At 43.3% G+C, this 21,244-nt stretch overlaps 1 protein-coding gene across 2 annotated transcripts in view; it reads left to right on the top strand.

Annotated features, from left to right (window-relative positions):
• CREB3L2 (cAMP responsive element binding protein 3 like 2) overlaps positions 1 to 21,244 on the top strand; it is a 102,588-nt gene that overhangs the window by 16,199 nt on the left and 65,145 nt on the right. The window lies entirely within an intron of this gene.

The following is a 21,244-nucleotide window of genomic DNA, read 5'->3' as shown; positions in this document are numbered from 1 at the left end:
ATTCTGTTCCTGGTGAGAGAGCTCTTCCAGGCTTCTTGCTGTGTCCTCACATTGTGGGAAGAAAGGGAATGAGAGCGAGAGCGAGAGTGAGAGCAAGAGAGGACAAGCAAGCTCTGGTCTCTCTTCCTCTTCCATTAAGGGTACTAATCCTATCATGAGGGCCCCACCTTTGTGACCTCATCTAATCCTAATGACCTCCCAAAGGTTCCATCTTTAAATACCATCCCATTGGGGATTAGAGTATTAACATATGAATTTTGGGGTGACACAGTTCAGTTCATATCACTGGGTGTTCACTAGTTTCATGAGGCTTTCAAGGGACAAGGGGTGGTGGCCAGGGCAGTGTGCTTTCTGCTGGAAGAAACTGTGAGACTTGAAACCCTGTAGAGTGGTAGTTCTTAAGCTGTGTCTATGGGTTCACGGGGGTCTGGGAACCTCCTGAAATGCTCTCCAGGATACTGACATGCAGTATCACATTTTCAAAAGGTATTCATGGCCCCGAAGTGTTAAGAGGTGATGTCCTGGAGAGTGAACTTGTAACGTGGAGGCTGAGAGGGATCAGTTCTAGGCTGAGAAGGATCAGGTCTGTGCACATAGGTGTCCATTGTGGCATGAACAAGAACCCCCACTGAGGAGCTGTCCAACCCCCAGAGCATTCCACAGAAGGCCTGCTCCCTCCTGCCCTGGGCACTAACCACACCCTGACCACTGACAGGTGAGCTTACATCTCCAAACTGAAGGGAGGGCTTCACTGGGATGCTGCCCCATGTGTCTCAGAGAACTAACCTTTGTCTTCGGTTTTTATTTTTGTTTTGGAACCCCTGTTTTGGAGAATGCATAAAAAATGAGTGGCTTACATCATAAGTCAAGAAACCATCTTGCTTATTGAAGACATTTCACAGTATTCTCAAGATTCTTATTCAGAGTAGGAAAAAGTTAAAGCTGTCTTCTCCTATCATTAATGGAGGGTCCTTGTGTTCATTCATAATAATGGCCAAGACTAAAGGGAAGCTCTCGCCCTGATTTCCTACCACCTGGCCCTTCCACGCCAAGCATGTTGCTCTCCATCCATTTTGAATTTATTCTTTGACCTTTAAATCTTATTTGAAACATAGAAATTATAAAATTTGAAAACATTGACCCTCCTAGAATCTGGGCTTAGCCTAGAGCTGGCCCACTCCTGACCCAGGCCCAGTCCCTAAAGGACCCAGGGACATTTGCCAGGGTTCCGTTACACTTTCCTACCGGGCCTTCCTTCTGGTCTTTTTCCTTTCCCTCCTTTTCCGTTCTGTCTTTTCACTCTCCTTCATCCTTCTTCTCGCCTGGGCCTTTCCCTTCCTCTCTGGCTGTGCTCTAACTCTGCCACTCTTTCTAGAGCTGTGCTCAGCCCTCAGTGTGAAGATCCAGATTCAGGGTTTGGAATCTGTTCTGAGATTCTCCTGCCTTTTTGCAAGGGCTTGAGGTCCCCAGCCAATGATGGCGTCTTGGAGATGTCATATTAGTAGTGTGTGTTGCTAAGGGTCTTGGGGGTAGTGGGATTGGAAACTGCAGAATTTACTTTCCAAATGTAGGGAGTAGCTAGGGACTGAGGAACAGTCACATCAGACCAGCATGACACACTGAGAACTTCCAGCTTCTTGTCTTACCAGTTCTGGAATCTACATGAACCTGGTCCACTGGTTGGGGAAATCTGGATCTTGGTTTGTATGTACAGGTGCCTATGATGCTTGAGGTAAACCCTGGGCACCAGCAACCCTTACTGTCCCTTTCTGCAGTCATATTTCTCCAGAACTAGGGATGTGACCTAGTAACTGGTCACCTTCTTGGCAGACGCCACCTTCGAGTTGCTTTGGGCCAGATGAACCCCCTGGTACTCTGGAGGCACCTGCTATGACCATCCCCAATGCCAAGAGCAATGGTTCTTAATCTTGGCTGCACATTCTAATTATCTGGGAGCATAAGAAGTATTGCTGCCTGGGTCCCAGCCCAAGAGGTTCTGATCTAATTGGTTCTGGGGTGAGGGCTGGGCAGCAGGAATTTTTAAAAGCTCCCCTAGTAACTCTAAAATGAAAACAAGCAGTGTGGGTGGGGGGCAATCAGGAGATAAAATACCTTAATCAATCAATCAATAAATAAATAAATAAATAAATTGAAAACTACTGGCTTGGAGCTTTGCTACTCAGAATGTGATCCACGGACTGGCAACATCAGCATGCCTGGGAGTTGGTCACCGGTGCAGAATCTCAGGCCCTCCTCAGGCCCCAGACTTGAATAACAATCTCAAGATTAATAGCTCCCCTGCTGATCCCTAGGCACATTAAAGTTTGAGAAGCACTGGTTGGGTGTCCTAATTCCCATCCCATGAGGCTGATAGGACCCAATCCTGTCACACCTCACCAAGCATGATGCCAGGTCAAGCTAGAGGGAGCCCAAGAATCTGACTTAGCCCATGAATCCTTCTTGGAGGCCAGCTCTACATCTGGTTAGGCTCCTTGCTCCCTTCCATTTTGGACTAATCCCTCTAATACCCGTCTACTCGGAAGTCCCAGCATATTTCAATGCCACGTATGCAAGGATCTGGGCAACCATCCTAATCTTAAGCAGTGGCACTGGCTACAGCCTGTGCTTTGGGCTATCTTGGCCTGTTGACCTGACCTCATAGTGCTTTGCCTTCATCTTGACCCTGCAGTGTGGAAGTAGGAAAATCAGCTTAAAAAACAAATTGTCATGAAAGATAGTTAAAACATGCTAGAGCTGGAACGCCTGGACCAGAGATGACAGGTGCAGAGTGTTCCTCCCTGCCCTCATCTGTAGCAGACACCTCACTTTGAACCCAGCTCTCTCACCTTCTGAGCTCTCACTGGACCCTACTTCCTCTCCCAATATGGCCCTCCCCGCAGACATTGCCAACTTGCTCAGCCTTTGTGCTTGAAGTACAACTTTTTTGAATCTTCTTTTTTTCCAGAGTAGCATCAGTTACTACTCATAGTGTGATTCTAGAGTTTTGTCGCAGAATTTTCGAGTTACCAAATTACCTCTGAGATGCCATCGGTGACATTGACCTCATTTCCCACTCTTGTATCTTTAGGCCCTCACAGACAACTGGTGAAATGAGCACACGTCGCTGAGATTGTTATGCATTCTCCATTCCACAGGGAGTTCTCAAGCAACTTTAGGAGTCACAGACTGAGTGGGGACCCAGCCCCCTGCCTCACCCCCACTGCCCATCACCCAATGGCAATGATACTGGAATAATTCAGCTTCCTTTTCCCCAGTGTCACTGCCTGACCAGTGTCCTACACTTTTTCCCACTCTCCCTTATTTGAAAACAATGTGGCCTGAGTTACTATCTTAATGTAGCATCATGGCTGACCACTACCACCTTCCTAGACCACCTGCCTTCATGGCGACTTGAGCTCAGGAGTCAGGCAGGTAAACCGTAGGGAGGAGGAGGGATGGAGAGACTGGGAGAGGTCAGGGCCTGATTAGAGAAAGCAGCAGCCACTTGCTCAGCTGCAAAGACTCACCAGACTGGGATCTCACCCAGTGATGGCAGATGATTTGGCTTTGGAAGAAGCAAGAAATACAGATTTTGGTGTAAATCTCTTGCTTTTGAAAGTTGCCTCCTAATGCCCCACCAATAAGTTAAAGAATTAAATCATAAAGTTAGGTATCTTTATTTATAGATAAATCGCGCTGTCCCCAAATTCACAGAAATCCAATAAATGCTCCAACCCACATAAGCTGTGCTGAGATTGTCCAGACTAAGGTCTGGCTTTTCCGGGTTGTAGTTTATCTCTGTTTCATAAACACAGTGCTGCTTCTCCACCCGTCTGAAATGCTTCTGGAATTAGAACCAGAAATGGCACCAGGACATTTTTTTTTCTTTGTCCTGACTGCTTTACAAGCTCATCTTTTCCATTGTTTAGTCAGTGTGAAGAGAGATTCTTCTCTCAGGCTTTGATGCCAGCTGTGAAGTGCTGCCTGATTATAAAAATGTGGCCAAAACATAGGTCATTTACATTCTTGGGGTTCTTTGAGCACAATGGTCTCTGATTTAATTTTATGTACCTGGGCCTCATTTGCTTCATTTGTAAAGTGGAATGATAATACTCCGTTGATTTCAAGGAGTTAGCATGAGGGTTAAATGAGGTTGTTTATGTGGAATCACTTTAGAGAAAGTCAAGGGTCCTCCCTATTTGTAAAGTGTTAAGTTCAAATTAAAAGGCTCTGCTGGCCACTTCTACATTTCTTAAAGAAAACAAAACAAGGTTTATTAGTGTTGTTTCATGTTATCTATCATCTCTCTCTCTCTGTATCTATCTATGCATCTATATATCTATCTATTATCTATCTATATATCTTCTATTATCTATTATCTATCATCTTAAGCAAGAAATTAATACACAGGCTTTTCTAATACTGCTCCTAATTATTTGATTAGATGCCCAGTGAGTCATTCCAAGATTCTTCCCATAGACACTATTTGCTATTCTTTTTCTGAACTGTAGGTTTTATCTGTCCCCACAACTTTATTTTGAAATTGTGTTGTTGCATAACCATGTCATGTGTGTGCTCTGGGTCTCTGTGGGGACAGAAATGGACATGCTGCTGCCATTGACACATTCTGCTTCTGGATCTTCTGCTTTGAAAAACCTAGGCCAGCTTTATTGCTAATCCTCCTCTGGCTAGGTTTGAGAAGATGGCCATTTCTGTGCAGAGTTCCATAGGAAATTGGAAGCAGTGTCATGGGGAGAAGGAGACTGACGGGGATGGAGGAAGGCAGCTGGGCAGGGCCATGGACCAGTGTGTAAGCTCAGGGAGTGTCTAGATCTGAATCTCCCCTAATGCAGCTTTGGTTCTGAAGGAATGAAGGCAAATCTTTCCAGGACCCGCCCCGCATCCTTTGCCCTTTGTGCTTGTGGGTGGTTGGTTGTGTGTTGGTATGCCTGCTGCATAGCTGTGGCATTCTTACATCTCCACCTTCTGACCTTTCCCATTCCATTGGTCAGAGCTCTGGGAAGGAAGTGTATTCTCACCTATCCCTTTGCCTACCCATTTGAATTACCTGCAGAGGCTTTTTAAAAGTACTGATGCTTGAGTCCCAGTCAAGATTGATTAAATCAAGATTCCTGGAGGTGGGGCAGAAGAATTTTAAAAATAGTCACCAGATCAGATTTGTACTTATAGACTGGGTCTGGAATGTACTATGCAACACCTAAAAAAATAACTCGGAGTAATGGATGGTTCGACAGATGGATGGCTTTGTGACAAGGCAAGAACAGTAGAATGCTAATGGTAGAATGGAGGTGATTGGCATATAGTATTCATTATACTGTTTATCTTTGCTTTGATTTACGTTTTTCAAATTAAAATGTTGGCCAAAAAACACACCCACACTTCTCCAGATGATTAATTTGGGGCTGATGCCATCTAAGGCTTGATGGTAGAGATGAATGGAGAGAGATGGCATCTGTACGGGAAAGGAGTGTCAGGTCAGCAGGTTTTAGCACATGCCCGGTGGCTGGGTGGCCATTGTACATGTAGAAAAAGGGGCCCCAAGAAGGCCCCAGAGAGAACGTGGGTGAGAGCAAACTCCTGGCTGATGAAATATCCATGTTGAACCCAAAACATGATTAATTGGAACTCAACATATTAGAATTGCTGTACATATTAGCATGAAAAAAAATAGATGTTTTTGAAAGACTGATTCTTTTAGAGAAGCATCTGGTTATGACACAGGGGAGCAGAATCTTGGGGCTGGAGAAACCACAGAGGGTCATCTAGTGCAGCCTCCCACTCACTGTCTTTCCCAGTGGCCTGCACTAAGCTGTGTTTGATTTGTGCAGCTGGACGGCATGAGTCTAAGGTCACTATTTTGAGGGTGACATCACTTTTCATTCCAGCTCATGAAGGGGTTTCCTAAGGAAAAAAAAAAAAAAAAAAAAAAAAAAAAAAAAAAAAAAGCTTGTTTGTGCAAGGCTTGATTGCCTTTCTTTTTCCTGCAATTTTAGAACTGGGAGTTAGGCAATGGGATATGAGGAGTGAGTGCCTCAAGAAGTGTGCTGTGTAGTCCTGATGCTTTTACTTCTCACTGAGCCATGGGGGTTGGTCCTGCCCAAAATGTGCAGAATGAAGTCTCTTTCTAACTTCCCTGCTACCCAAAGTCTGCCTTGCTTTTAAGGAGTTAAGAAGCAAAGAGCCTTCTGTCCTGCTTGCAGCTCCGGGGAACAAACGACAAAGGCCCTTTAAGGGAGGAAGAAGGGTCAAGAGTCCTGCAGATGTGAGGTTCCAGTGTGTCAGCCGGGCCCCTGGGAGCTGCAGCCGGCTTGTTGCAGAGGCCTCGGCACCGGACTCATTTGTGGCTTCTCAAAAGGAAATACCCCGATTATGAGTAACTCTGAGCCCACTTCCCGGAGCCTCTTGGGCTCACAGAGAACTTACACAGTCTGTTCTGAGTTTGTGGAGCTTTGATATAGATTAAACTTCTGCCTGTTCTTTTCTCTTAAAACTAATACCCTTGTTGACTTTGATCTGCAACTTTTCTTTCAGTTTCTACATCTATAAAATGTGGAGAACTGTCTCTAAGCCATTTCAGCTCTTATAATAACTGATTTATATTTGCAGTTAACAAATTCCACTCACATTCATTATCTTCTTTGAGTTATACAATCTGAAAGGGTCTGAGTATCTCAGGGCTGGATGCTGAAATGTCATCTCTTCTCATTCTGTAACCTTTCCTTGGGCAACTTCCTATAACTTCAATTACCATCTATATTAAGATAGGCCTATAATTTACATCTTTAGCCTGCATCCCTCTCAAAAACCTGATTATCCAGTTGCCATCTTGCTATCTCAATGAAATATATCAATGACTGAGCTTGTGATGTTTCTCTCTCCCAGGATCCACCCCAAACCTGTTCCTTCTCTCAGCGAATGGTGCAGTCATCCACCTATCCGGGCAGGTCAGGCACCTAGGAGCCATCCCTGACATCGTCTTCTCCTTAAACTCTCATGTCTAATAAGTCACTCAGTCTTATGGACCTTTCTGCCTAAATATCTTGATTCTACCTACTTCTTTCCATCTTCTTGGCTGCCTCATTAGGATAAAACTACCCCCATCTTTTGCTAGGACTACTGCAGTAACCTCCATCTCTTTTGTCCTCTTTCTCCTTACCATCATTCTCAAATTTGGGAGAAATCTTTTCAGAGTACATATTTGATTAGGTTACTGACCTTCTTTAAATATCTCAATGGCTTTATATTGTTGTTAACGAGAAAAACGGTCTCTGACAAAACCTACAGCTTCCCCTCTGGTTTGATCTCTGTATCTGCTTCACCCATAAGAACTCCTTTTCCCTTTTATGAGGTCTTTAAATATATTCCTACCTGCCACAGGGCCTTTGCATATGCTATTTCTTCTGTTGAACTCATTTCCTCCCCTCTCTCCTTTCTTGCTTACCCTTTAGATTGAGTCAAGCCTTAAGGAAACTCTTCTTGCTCTTAGAAATCTGGGTACCTTTATTTCAGAGGGGTTATAACATTTTATACTTTATGTTTATTATTTTGTTTGATGGACATTTTCTTTCCCTGTTAGTGAAAGTTCCAACTAAGCAAGGATCTGCTTTTCACTACCAGTTGTACCCCAGTATCCAGCACTCAGAAAAATTTGTTCCATGAATTAACCCAATGGGGGTTGGCAGGACTAGTCTTTTTATCTCCCCCCCCCCCTTTTTTTTTTTTACACAAGGATAATTTTATTTTAGAAAGGCAGATAGTTGGCATGATTTATTCAAAATTTTGTACTGCAGATATTTCTCCCTCTAATTAGTTCCTTCTTCTACCATTTCTCATTCCCAGTTGATTCCAACTTTGCAGCCAGATGTTCTTAATAGCAGATGTTCTATAGTCAAGAAAGTAGCAGCACAGGCCCATTTAGCATCAGATATATCACTGTGTCCGGAGGCTCAATATGATATACCTGAGACACCAGAATGGACAAGTTATTTTTGCCTTGCAGACAAAAAAGTGAGAATGGCAAAACCCACATTCATTGTTAATCATTATTCATACAGAGCTTCTAATTAATGACTCTTCTATCCATATACATAGTTAAACTTTCCAGCTGTTAACTATGCAAGTTTTCACAAGATTTCTAGTAATATAAAAACATTTGATGAGTTGGTATTATATGTTTGAAGGAGCACATCCAAACCATTGTCTATGCTGTCTAAACTATCGATATTTATACAAGAGGTACACACACACACACACACACACACACACACACCCCAACAGAAAACTGAAGAAATAGGCTAGTATGAAAGACTAAGATGGTTTGAAATCCATCAACTAATGAGGGACTTAGTCATAGAGATCCCTATTCTCATTCATTTGTGACTAGAAGACTTGGATTCTAAGGGGTGGAGACCCTGGCTATTGAATCCACAAACTCCCAGTGGGTGTGTGCTCAAAGTTGATAAGCGTTGACTAATCAGTACTACTGCAAAGGACAGACAACAGTTTCCTAGACAGTGACCCACAGGTGCCTGTTCTCTTTACCACAATGGATATCCACATGTCCCTTGGGAGCTAGAAGGAAGCACAGCTAGACCAAGTTAGTTGACTGCATTCCCCAGAGCAAGTAAGCAGCCAGAGGTCCTGAAGCCAGCCTCTGTCCTTTGTTGGTATTTGGGGTCATTCCCCAAATCAAACAGGAGGACTCTGTTGCCAGAATATCCATATGGGAACGAGGTGGTGTAAAAACACTCCCTGTGCTGGCTGAGCCACAATGTATTTATTGATGAATGTTACGATACCTGGTTTTTAGTTCCCTTCTATGGAATTCAAAACAAGAAATCTGCTCTTATGCCAGATTCATTGTTTGTTTTCTTATTAAGAAAAAATTATTATTACAGTATTGTTCATTACAAGAAGAATATTACTCTATTACAGAAACTGAAAAACTCATTATGGTTATTTATTAGCTATAATTCATAGTTTTTATATAACTTTTATGATAGATATTTTTCTTATTTTAATACTTATCTATTACTTTTTAATGCCTATTTATTATTCATTTTGCGTATGTTTTATATGTCTTAACTAATATCCAAGTGTTAGAATTTTAGGTTATATTTCTTTTCTCTTTTAAATTGGTTGGCTTAAGTTTTAATTAATAATTTTAGAAAGGTAAAAAGAGCCAGAATATGCATAATAAGCATTCTGCGGCTCTTGGTGACTATCCAGAGCAGTCCAGATGAAGAGCAGAGAAACATACGATAAGCTGGTCTGCAGTGGGACGGGAGGAGACCTGAAGCAAGGTATCCTTATCAGAGAGACAGGCCTTGAGTTCTGTGAGCATCCACTGGTGACAACATTGCCACAGAGAGCGAGCTCCACGTGTCCACAGTCCCCTTATGTTCCCTGTAACAACTTCTATGTCTTCCTTTAATTTTTTTTCCCCTGCAAATCAAATTCTGGGAATAAGTGGGCAACTTTAGGCCGTGTAGACTTGATTATTTTCTTTTAAATTTGTGTGCGTCACAGTGTTCCTGTTAATGTAATTCAGGAGCCGCGATCATACTGATATTAGAAGCGTGCCATCCATGAGACTTTTGAAAGAGTATAAAGTAAGGGCAGTGTAGGTAGGTGCCTAACAGGTCTCCTATAAGCTGGAGAAATAGCCAGAGGAGGAATCTGTTCTTAGAACAAGGCACATGCTGCTGCTTCCAGACATTTTTTCTTGCTGGAGGATACAAAAGTGGTGTTTAACGGCCGCTGGCCCCACGCCTGCTCTCCAGCTTGTGGAATGTGCTCTGTCTGGGCCACACTCCCAGGCATCAAGGCACTTACTGTGGGGAGGGGAGAAGCCAGCCCTCCAGGTCCTTGGCCGGAGCTTTTCCTGCCAGAAGAAGGAGTCTGTTTTGACTTTGGGCTTCTCACCGAGCCCTACCCAGCTACATGACTGTCCTGCTTACAGAAGGAGGCTCATTTTTCTTTCTTACAGTTGCTGTTTCTTCTTTGAAAGTGCTTCAGCCTGAGTGTGAAGTTAAGAAAACAGAGTTTATATGAAACTTTGTTTGATGGAGAGACATCACCCTGTTCTCCTGTTACAGATGAGATGTGTATGGGTTAGTTTCAGCTTCTGTGGTTTCTGGCACAGGCAAGCTGAGGTTGCTTCTCTGTGTTTTACATAGGAAGAGAGAGAGAAAAAAAAATTTAGAACAAAATATCTTACATTTTGAGATTCTACTTGGGCAATTTAAATGGGAATGCGTTATTCTGTCCTCTATCATATCAATAATAATAACTTTCGTGAATTGCTCCCTTTAACTCTCTGAGTTAGGTACTGTACTGTCTTTAGTCCTATTTTGCAGGTAAGGACACTGAACTAGAAGGTGTTAAGTAGCTTGTTCTGTTCATTAGTGATAGATGTCCCAGCATAGGCAACCTGAATCCAGAGGTACCTTCAGGGGCAGTTGGAGGAACTTTTTGGGGAAATGGGGATGTCCAAAGGTTTATGGGCATTTTACTTCTTAGGTTGTGGCTAGTTTGTAATTTCCCCCCTGGCCTTTTTCTTTTGAAAAATTTCAGACCTGAAAGAAGTTGTAAAAGTAGTATAATGAAGACATAGCCTTCATGGAAATTTACCAATTGTTAATATTTTACCATATTAGCTTATTTCTCTCTTTCTGTGTGTGTTTTGTTTTGCTGACCCTTTAAAAGTTAGTCGAGACATGACATTTAATCTCTAAATATGTTAGCTAGTATCCTTGAAGAACAAATACATAATCCTGAATGACCTCAATAAAAGTCATATTGCTCAAAAATATTTAACATTGACGCACTGCTATTTTCGAATATGTCCCTGTTCAGGTTGCCCCACTTGTCCCTAAAATGTCCTTTGTAGCTGTATTTTTAAAAATCCAGTATCCAGTGAAAGAGCAAACATTGTTTTTATGATTTGGGATCATGATAGCATGCACATTCTCTCTCAGACTAAGAACAGTTTGCTTTGGCTTAACAAGGAAGAGCAGGCATCTTGCTGTGGTTCCAGATTTTCCTTTCCCTCCTCACTAAGCAGCCCCACAAATGTCCTTATTTGACACATTGTTTTACCGGCACCATATATTCTTTCTTCCTTCGCACTCTTCCACTCTACTTTTTTCTTTCCTCATTCTCTTTTTTTCCCTTCTCCTTTCTCCCTACTCCCCTCCTCCCCCAACCGTTTCCCTGTAATATACACAGGCATATTCTCATACACTGTAATTATTTTATGATTTAACTTGGAAACCAATGGTGTGGCAGGTGGCAGCTGCCAGGTTGGATTCATTTATGGGTTGGGACAGAGACCATGTGATGGGGTTAAGGGGGACGCATGGGGGGACTGACCTAATGTAAACCCTGTTGGAGGAGGCTCAGAGAAACCAGTACATTTCTGTTGTTTATAAGCTACTCCATGTTATTTTTTTTTATTGCTGCCCAAGTGGACTGAGACCATGCTAAAGGTTAAGACTTCCTGCTCTAGGCTAGGAGGCTAGATTCAGTGGCTTGATCTCCCAATTGTCAACTTTGGCATAAATATCAGCACTTTCCAGGAATATGTTTCAGCTGAAAATAGATTGTGATAAATTCTTATTTCGCTCTTCCTCAGATCAGACCATGTTAAGTGGAGGGAGACTTATGGTCAGTTCACTTGACCTTAGAAGAGAGCAGACTTGTGCCCAGGCTTCGCATCTTTCAGATGGGAACCCCCGGCTTCCTGTTCTGCTCTCTGCTCCTGGTATGGGCCATGCTCCATCTCTAAGGCTGTTTAATCTGTGCTTTCTGGGGCCAGGGTTCTTTGTAAGGGGCCCAAGGAAATATTCCAGAAGAACCACTAACCTTGGCCTCATGGATGTTTGTTTAGTCTCAGTCCACCTGTGGGTTTGTTACAGGTACAATGTTCTTGTGCCTGATGCTTCAGTATTCAGCACGGCAGAGTTTGGCTCAACGAAAGGTTTATTGATCAAGAAGGCCCAGCTTGAGAAGACAGGAGACATAATCCTCCATTGTACCTTAAGAGAGTCTGGAATTCAGGTGTCTTTTATTGTCAAGGGAAGAGAGAAAGGACAAGGCAAGGGATGGGTGTGAGCCTAAGACAGGTAGGTGTCAGAAAGAGCTTCAGGCTGGAATTTCTAAACCCCTTTGTTCTTGGTTGGTCCTTGACCGCTGATGATCTGAGCTCAGTTCTGGAGACTCCTGTAAATCTTTGAAAACAGTCATTACTTTGTGTATGTTTCCCCATCTCTGTTGACAAGGGCTGTTCAAGCTCAAGCAAAATTTCTCTAGTTAATTAGCATATCTATAGCAGGAGTTATCCGTTGCTGGGTATCAGAAAAAAGCATTTCTATTACAGGGTTCTCTTATTATTTTAATATTAATATTCTAATAGTTCAGAAGTAGATCCCAACGGCTCGAAGTTAGGTGGCTTCGATAATTGATTTCATTTAACTTTTCTAGAGAGGGGTAAATCAAATGCTTAGAATGGCAGAATTCCATATTTTTTCTCTTTTTTAGCTTTTGTCTCTTGTAATGAGTGTAAGTAGGTTTGTGTACTTGTGTGTGTATAATGTGTGTTTGAGAGAGAGAGGGAGGAGAATGGAATTTCTACTTACAGGAAAACTGTTAGTTACTTGAAGGAGGGGTGATTACAGCAGTTGGCAGCTGTTTGAATAGCTGTGGGTACTGCCCACAACTGTGCCCCTTGACCTAACTGGTTTTGGAGATCTCTGGATTTCGAGCGTCTTTACATGGGCATTTCCTCATCTATCTTATTTCCCCCATTGGACAGTCTCTGTAGTAGAGTAGACCAGTAGTGGAACTAAAATCACTAGTGGTTTGTGATTTTCTATGATCTGAAGAAAAGGGTAGGATTTGAAGAATTTGGAAGCAGTTTGTCCAGAGAATTCAGAGTCTGGCTACTTTGCACATCACAGCTGTCAACCTCCTTCCCTTCCTCAGGCAGGAAGCTCAGAGAAAACCTTTACCCAAGTGATCTGGTTTTTCTTGATGGCTTAAAATTCTTGTATTTGATGGATCCATAGCCTCAGGTGCTTCAGACCTGTGCTGAGTGTGGGAAAATAAACATCTGAGAAAAACATTCCCCCTTTCAAAATGCATGATTGATTTGTTGTGACAAGTGTTTGGGAAGCCAGGGTATAGATTTGTTGGTAGATTAAGTGAAGGTTGTGTGGTGTTTTTTTTTTAAACTAGAGGCCCGGTGCATGAAATTTGTGCATGGGGTGGTGGTGAGGTGGGGGGCGGGGGGCAGGTGTGTCCCTCAGCCCAGCCTGCACCCTCTACAGTGTAGAACCCCTTGGGGGATGTCCGACTGCTGGTTTAGTCTCCAATCCGGAACTGCTGGCTCATAACCACTCACCTGCCTGCCTGCCTCATTGCCCCTAACCGCTTCTGCCTGCCAGCCTGATCATCCCCTAACCATTCCCCTCCCAGCCTGATCAATGCCTAACTGCTCCCCTGCCAGTCCGATTGCCCCTAACTGCCCTCCCCTCCTGGCCTGGTCATCTCCAACTGCACTTCCTTGCAGGCCTGGTCCTCCCCAATGCCTCCCCTGCTGGCCTGGCCACCCCCAACTGCCCTTCCCTGCTGGCCATCTTGTGGTGACCATCTTGTGTCTACAAGGGGGCGGCCATTATTTTTGTTGGAGTGATGGTCAATTTGCAAATTATTTCTTTATTATGTAGGATATTGTAATTTTAAAGGGGATAAGGGGGACTATGTTTCTGCTGAAAATAGATTGTGATAAGTTCTTATTTTGGTGTTGTCATCATTTTTCTTTCCTTTTATTTCTTCAACAGATATGCCAAACACTGAATAAAATAGGCTTAAAAAAACAAAACAAACAAAATAACCCCAAAACATCAAATGAGGGTTATAAAACAAATCAAGTAATACCTAAGCATAATTATTCCTGTATCAGAAATTTAGGTAGGAGGATTTTAAATGATCCAGGGAATAATCCAGGTAAGCTCCATGGCCAAAGACTCTAATATAAAATACAGGGGTGGTAAAAAGTAGGTTTCCAGTTGTAAGTATATGAAACATTGAATTTATCCTTGTATTATTATTTATTAAGTATTATGTTGTTTTCCATATGAAAAATTATAAACCTACTTTCGCCCACCCCTGTGTAGTTCATGAAGCAGGAAGTTAGGGGGAAAATAAATTCAGTCTATAAAGAACAGGAAAAATAACACAAAGATAGGGAAAGCGACACCAGGGGAAAATTCTCTGGTATGCTCAGATTTCAAAAGAATGTATCTGATGATAGAAGGATTGATACTTATTGTAAGATAAGTACAAAAAGTCTCATGAGTTATTAAAGTATAAGGAATATCAAAGTATGGGTTACCAGAGTGAGGTGGGTACAGTATAGATATTTGAAAAGAGAAAAATTTTACACGAATACCTGGTAAATGTCTAGAGGTGATTATTGTGGGGAGGAAGCAAGCAGTGCTGGCTAAGTGGTAGCATGGGTTTGCCAAGACGTAGATGATACCATGTGAGTCTGGCTTAGAGCCAAAGGAGAGGGCAGGCTTCAGGAGGGCCGTATCTGTCATCTTTCTTATCAGCACATGGGAAGGTGATGTGGACCATGCACTTACCAAAGTTTTCTTGGGGTGGAAAGTTCTGGATTAAGAAGGAGAGTAAAGGAGGTGGTGGTATGAAAGGGGCAGGAAGGAAAGAGAAATGAAGGAATTGAAGATTCAAGTCTGGGGTGGGGTGGGGGGGCATTCATATGTCAGAATTAGTCTTCAAATCCCCTTGCTAGCTAGGAATGCTAGGTGAGAGCATATATGTAATGTATGTAAGTGCTGGTGGATGTTGAGGGTGGAAGGGGGTGAGAATTCACTTATTGAATAGGTATTTATGGAATACCTGCTTTGTGCCAGGTACTGCATTCTGGGTGCTGGAGCTGACATGCTGGTGAGGGAGATGGAAAACAAACACACATGAATGAGATTTCTCAGGAGATGACAGTGTTTTGTTTTTTAAAAAAATATATATTTTATTGATTTTTTTTAACAGAGAGGAAGGGAGAGAGATAGAGCGCTAGAAACGTCGATGAGAGAGAAACATCGACCAGCTGCCTCCTGCACACCCCCTACTGGGGATGTGCCCGCAACCAATGTACATGCCCTTGACCGGAATCGAACCTGGGACCTTTCAGTTCGCAGACCAACACTTTACCACTGAGCCAAACCGGCTTCGGCCTAGGAGATGACAGTGTTACAGAGAGCAGTAAAACCGGTGGATGGCTCAAGGACTTAGGATGGTTAGGGAAGTCCTCTGCTGTTGTGGCATTTATGCCTGAAGTCACTGTAGGTGAAGGAGCACTCATCCAGGTGTGTGTGGGGTGGGAGGGGGGAGGGAGGAGGAGGAGGGCAATGAGGAGGGGTAAGTGGCTCCAGAAGGTGTGTGCTGGTGCATGGGGAGCAGGGGGAGACCAGGAGTGCCTCATGCCTGGAGCAGAGTGAGCGAGGGGAAGAGGGGACTCATGAAGCTGGAAGAAGGTAGAAGGCAGAGGGCAGAGCAAGGAGGGTCTGGGAGCCAGCTGCTCAACTGATGAGATTCAGGATTTTAAGCAGAGGAGCAACATGATCTGAGAATACTCAGCGTCCTTCTTTATGGCAGTCTTCAGAGACGTTCCAGAGTCAGTACCGCAGTCATCCACCAAAGTGATAAGGGGACAGTTTGTAGTGTCCCTATGTTGAGCCTGGTTTTGAATTTTAAAACCTTCAAGTTCTCTTTCAATGTGGGCATTCTCTGATTCTTCCCTCTGGGAGGACAAGAGTTTCTGGATTTGGGCCCTGACTTTCGGTGGGATAGCAGATGGGGAAACAGAGCAGGGTGTGGATGTGAGCGGGTGTGAGTGGGGGAGGACAAATGGAGGGCTGGAGGCAGGTTCACAGAGACATGGGAACAGTTTGAATTCCCAGGAAAGGGATTCTGTGGTTCAGAAGTTAGGAAGTCAGGCACTTAGGGGAGGGCCCGCTGAGCAGTGGGGGCAGGAGGAGGGTAGCATCCTAAGATCAGGTGACGGAGTCTTGGACAGTGTACTGGGGAAGTGGGAGTTGGAAGGGGGTCCTTTAGCAAAGGCTGAGCCTGAGAATTTCCAGGGACTGAGTAGAGACAGTAGTCAAGGTGATCATTGACAGGCTCTGGGCAAGATAAGAGAGAGCTTCATTTCTCCGGGGACCGGCAGACCCAGGAGTCTGCCGCAGCGCGGGGGAGATGTGGTGATGGGACTGGGGAGTGACTTAGGAACACCATAGCAAGAGTGGGGGCCTGCTCCCCAGAAAGGGGTGCCCTGAGTGTCCTGTTAGTGTGGAGGGGGAAGAAAGGACCTCCCCCAGTGCAGGCAAAGAGGGCAAAGGCTGAGATTCCTCCGGCTTTGGGGCCCAAGGGTGAGGGATGACAGTTGACTCAACCAGAGAGAACCAGACTCAGCTTTGCTCTGGCTGTAAGGGAGGGTCCCATGGGGTGTTTCCCCCGGTTGTAATTCACAGAACACACACTTTCCCCCGATTGCTGCTTCCTGATACCTGGGCCTGATCTCAGGGAGCCTGCACTCATTCATTTCAACTGTGAACACTGGAGTCCAGAATTTAAAAAATGTCTTATCTCTCCTCTCCAGTTTGTAAATAATTTGGAAGAAGGAAGTGAATTTAATATAGAACATAAAGATTTAATGTAAACATTGAAGTTTCTTTCTTTTTAAAAAATATATTTTTATTGATTTTTTTTATAGAGAGGAAGACAGAGGGATAGAGAGTTAGAAACATTGATGAGAGAGAATCATCAATCAGTTGCCTCTTGCACACCCCTTAATGGGGATGTGCCTGCAACCAAGGTACATGCCCTTGACCAGAATCGAACCCGGGACCTTTCAGTCCCCAGGCCAACGCTCTATCCACTGAGCCAAACCGGTTTCAGCTAAACATTGAAGTTTCTTACTAAAACAGGTTTTAAGGCCACATTTTTTTTTTTTTTTTTTTTTTTTTTTTAGTAAAAGAAAAAAAAAGTTTAGGTTTAAAATAATGAATAAGATTATATTTATTTGTTATTTTGAATAGCACACATCTGATTTTAGTAGAGGCTGTGTTGTGGTAAAACTCTTTGCAAGTCTACACAATTAGCCCGTGGATCTTTTGTGAATTTCCGGTGGTTCTCCTAATGTCTTCAGGTGTGCTTCCGAGGTAAGAGATAATTTGTCCAATTATGACTTTTATTGGATAATTCCAGGCTAATATACCACTAATCCTAAGCATTTTATATTCCTGCTTCTCCTTCCTTTACGTCATGGAAAAGCTTTGGCCAAAATCAATAAAATTCTAGTTTTTTTGGGTAGAATTGCAAGTTTGCACAGCTCTCCTTTATTGTTTTTCACACACTGCCCCCCAAACATACATATTATTTATTTATAGCCACTGTATTTTAAGCTTGCATTCTCATGAGAAGTCTATGTTATGAGCTCATCACTTACTATTCTATTTCATAGAGACAGTGTTATGTAATGGGAAATTCATAAACTTATGTGATCACACCGATGGTGGTTTAAATTCTAGCTCCAGCACCTTCAAACCATGTGACCTTAGCAAGTTACTTAACCTCTCTGAGCCTCAGTTTACTGCTGTATAAAATGGGTCTAATCATATTAATGTGGTTGGAGAATTCACAATATAATGTGTATAAAGAACCTGGTAAAGTGCCTTTACAAGTGGAGGTTCATCTTCCTGTTTTTGTCAGAGAACTACAATGAGGATATGAAATAATGGGAATTTTAAAACCAATGGAAGAGAAAGAAAGAGAAAGGAGTTAATGTAAAGTGCAGGCACTAAAAGTTAACTCTGACCTGCTGGACCTTTCTTGGATTTCACCCCTGACCAGATCCACTCACCATAACTAAGCAGTGGCCAGGCAGAGTGGGGAAGTGTCAACTGGCCTTGCTGGAGGCTGCTCAGGTGGCCTCGGCTCAAGAGCAGCTCTTTTACTGTCGTCTGACCCAGGTGTGTGGGAAAAAGAGGCCCCCCCCGTAAATAACTGGATCACTTGGAACATTGCATTGTAGCACATGCTAAGCAGAAGAGCTGGTTCCTTAAATACAATTATTTTGGATTCTTTTTAGTCCATCAGATTTTCTCAAGCTGCTGGGTTTGTTTAGTAAATAAGGATTTTTTTTTTTCCTGATCATTTTGAGGGAGTGGAAATTCCAATCATTTCCCCCAGATACCAGATTTCAGATCTCAGTGGTTTGTCTCTAAGACCCAAACGCAATGAGATTCTTTTTTTAAAAAATACATGCATATTCTTCTAGCTGTTAGTCTGGTAGTCATACCCTTGCATACTTGGGGTAACAGGAACTCTCTGAGGTGTCTTTTGGCCAATAAATTCTAAACTCAACTATATTCCCACAAACCCCAGGGAACTGCATGAGCAAGGAAGGAAGAGGAGGGGCCAGGGAGCTGCCTACTTCCCTTAGTGACCATGGAGGGTAGGTACGGTGATGGCCTGGGTTTAGGAAAAATCTAGAAAGTGATTGTTCAACTTAACAGACCACAAAGCTTCAGTGAGTCCGGGCTAGGATGCAAGATGCTAGACGTGATGCCTCCACTTTCAGGAGGAGATGCTGTACTAGGATGATTATTTCACCCCAGGTGACAGCAAAAATCAGGAAGGGCTTATCTGAAGTCTTTTTGCTTATTGACAAATCAATGCCTTGGCAGATTCAAGAGATGCAGGCTCCTGCATTTCCCACTATTCTTTTACACCTGATCGTCTTTCTGCAGGTGTGTTCTTGGAGAAAACTTGAGGAACAGTGTAATTGAATGGAGGAATTATTTGGATTAGCAAAATATCCTTCACTTTATAAAAATTAAGGGTTCTTTATTAGTTGAGGGAATGGCTTGGCTGTTTCGGTTGCAGGTGCTGTATTTTTTTCTGGTGGGAGGTAGTCAGCGCTGAATGGAGATTTCAGGGGAGAGCGTGACCTGCAGTCCTGTAACTAGGCAGCCCTGTGGATGGACAGGATACTGGGCAGAGGGCAGAGAAAGCGACAGTGTGTGCCTTTCACCTATGTATACAGCATATATTCGCCTTCTGCAGTGTCTAGGTTCTGTGTTAAATCCTGCGTCACAACCCTGAAGAGCAGGAAATAGATAAAATGCAACAAGCAAGTGAGAAAGGCAGTCATTGAAGTAGTAATCAGGGGCTCCGAGTGCATTTTGGGTTTATAGCGAGTGAGATGACTTACTAGGTGAGTGGGAAAAGGCCCGGGATGAAGTTTTCTAGGTGGAGAAGGCAGAAAAATGGAATTCTAGGCTGCAAGCCTCTTGTGTCAGTTTGGCTCAGTGGATAGAATGTTGGCCTGTGGACTGAAAGGTCCCAGGTTCGGTTCCGGTCAAGGGCATGTACCTTGGTTGCGGGCACATCCCCAGTGGGGGGTGTGCAAGAGGCAGCTGGTCGATGATTCTCTCTCATCGATGTTTCTAACTCTCTATCCCTCTCTCTTCCTCTCTGTAAAAAAATCAATAAAATATATTTAAAAAATAAAGAAAGAAAGAGAGGGAGGTGTGATGAGCACTGTCTGCTTGGGGAAGTCCACGTGGCTATGTCTGGCTAGACAACAGTCGGAGCTGTGTGAGTGCAGAGGGAGGAAGGAAGGAAGACAGGACATTTTGAGAATGTTAATGCACATCAGGGGGCACTGGGTTAAATTCACACACTGTGTTTTGAGAACGGCCTCTGTTTTACAAACGAAGCGTTCATAAAACAGCTTTTCACAACTGGGTTAATTGAAATTTGCCATTTTCCTGCAAACCACAGATTCCTTTTCCTAGAAAAAGGTGGACAGATTCACTGAGCCCTGGGGAACGTTGTTCCACCTGTTTGAATGGTCTGGCTTTTCAGGTGAAACGCTGCTGTGTGTACGGATCATAACATCCAGGATCTGGGTTGTGAGAAGCTGGTTAAAATAAAATAACTAGCATGGTTCTTTGGGGGCTGTTTCAATATGGCATTTCTGGGCTTTGGCTTCGCAAAAGAATATTCAGCCCGACACTCTGATGGATTCTCAGGACCCCAGAGATGGAAAATGTAGAGTGAAATGACAGTCGGAAAGGAGCCAGGCGGGCTTGAGAGAGCTCAGTTTTGATTTGGAGGGAATTTGAAAGACGGTTTATATGAAAAACTAGAGGCCCGATGCATGAAATTTGTGCCAGCGTAGCCCTTCCTTCCCCTGTTTGCCGACACCAGCTTCCCTCAGAGCCCCAGCTTCGTCCAGAAGGTCATCCAGAAGGATGTCCAGTCTAATTAGCATATTATGCTTTCATTATTATAGATTACTATAGATATCAGTTATATAGAAATTGTACTCTACTAGTTATACATTACACATACACATTTGACACAATCACTGCCTTTTAATTTCATTTCCACTTACTTCCAAGCAGGAAACAACTGCTTATAAAATAATTATAAGGCCTGTTGGGTCTTTTCTGATTTGAAGTTTTACATTCCCAAGGGGAATTGACTATTCAGTCTTGCCACCAAATATATGACATCTGTTAGCATTTGGCGGCAGCAGAATCCGAGTCCTGGAATCACGTGTTTGGTTAGTGTTTTAAGTATCAAATGAGGAATGGTTTCACGTGGACTCTAAGGAGCCCAGTGAAAGAAGAGAAATTTTACTTACAACAAGAATAACTAAGATTTGAATTCCTAGAAACTCCCTGTGTGACCTTGGGTATGTTATTGAATCTTTCTGAGATTTTAGTTTCTACCTTCCTCTGCTCCCTGCCGCTTTGAGTGTGGTTTCAGTTTTATCTGTCACATTTCAGTTCTTGTTTTGAAAACCTGAGGCCAACATAGCAGGTTTACATTGTTAGAGTCTGGGTGGTGGGCTCAGGGCTATCTGTTAAATTATTTTCTGAATTAATATTTAGTTCAGATTTTTTCCAATTAGAACAACTTTTTCTTTTGTTAATTCTTACCTAAGGATATTTTTTCCATTGATACTTAGAGAGGGTGGAAGGGAGGAAGAGGGGGGGAGAAATGTGAGAGACACATGGATTGGTTGCTTTCTGCTTGTACCCCAACCTGGGCCAGGGATCGAACCTGCAACCCAGATACATGCCCTTGACCAGGATTTGAAGTCTTGACTCCTCGGTGGGTGGGCCCG

This window comes from Pipistrellus kuhlii, unplaced genomic scaffold (assembly GCF_014108245.1).
Source record: "Pipistrellus kuhlii isolate mPipKuh1 unplaced genomic scaffold, mPipKuh1.p scaffold_m20_p_10, whole genome shotgun sequence".
In the NCBI taxonomy this organism is placed as follows: Eukaryota; Metazoa; Chordata; class Mammalia; order Chiroptera; family Vespertilionidae; genus Pipistrellus; species Pipistrellus kuhlii.
The sequence above is the reverse complement of the archived record's forward strand: the minus strand, read 5'-3'. Positions and strand labels throughout refer to the sequence as shown.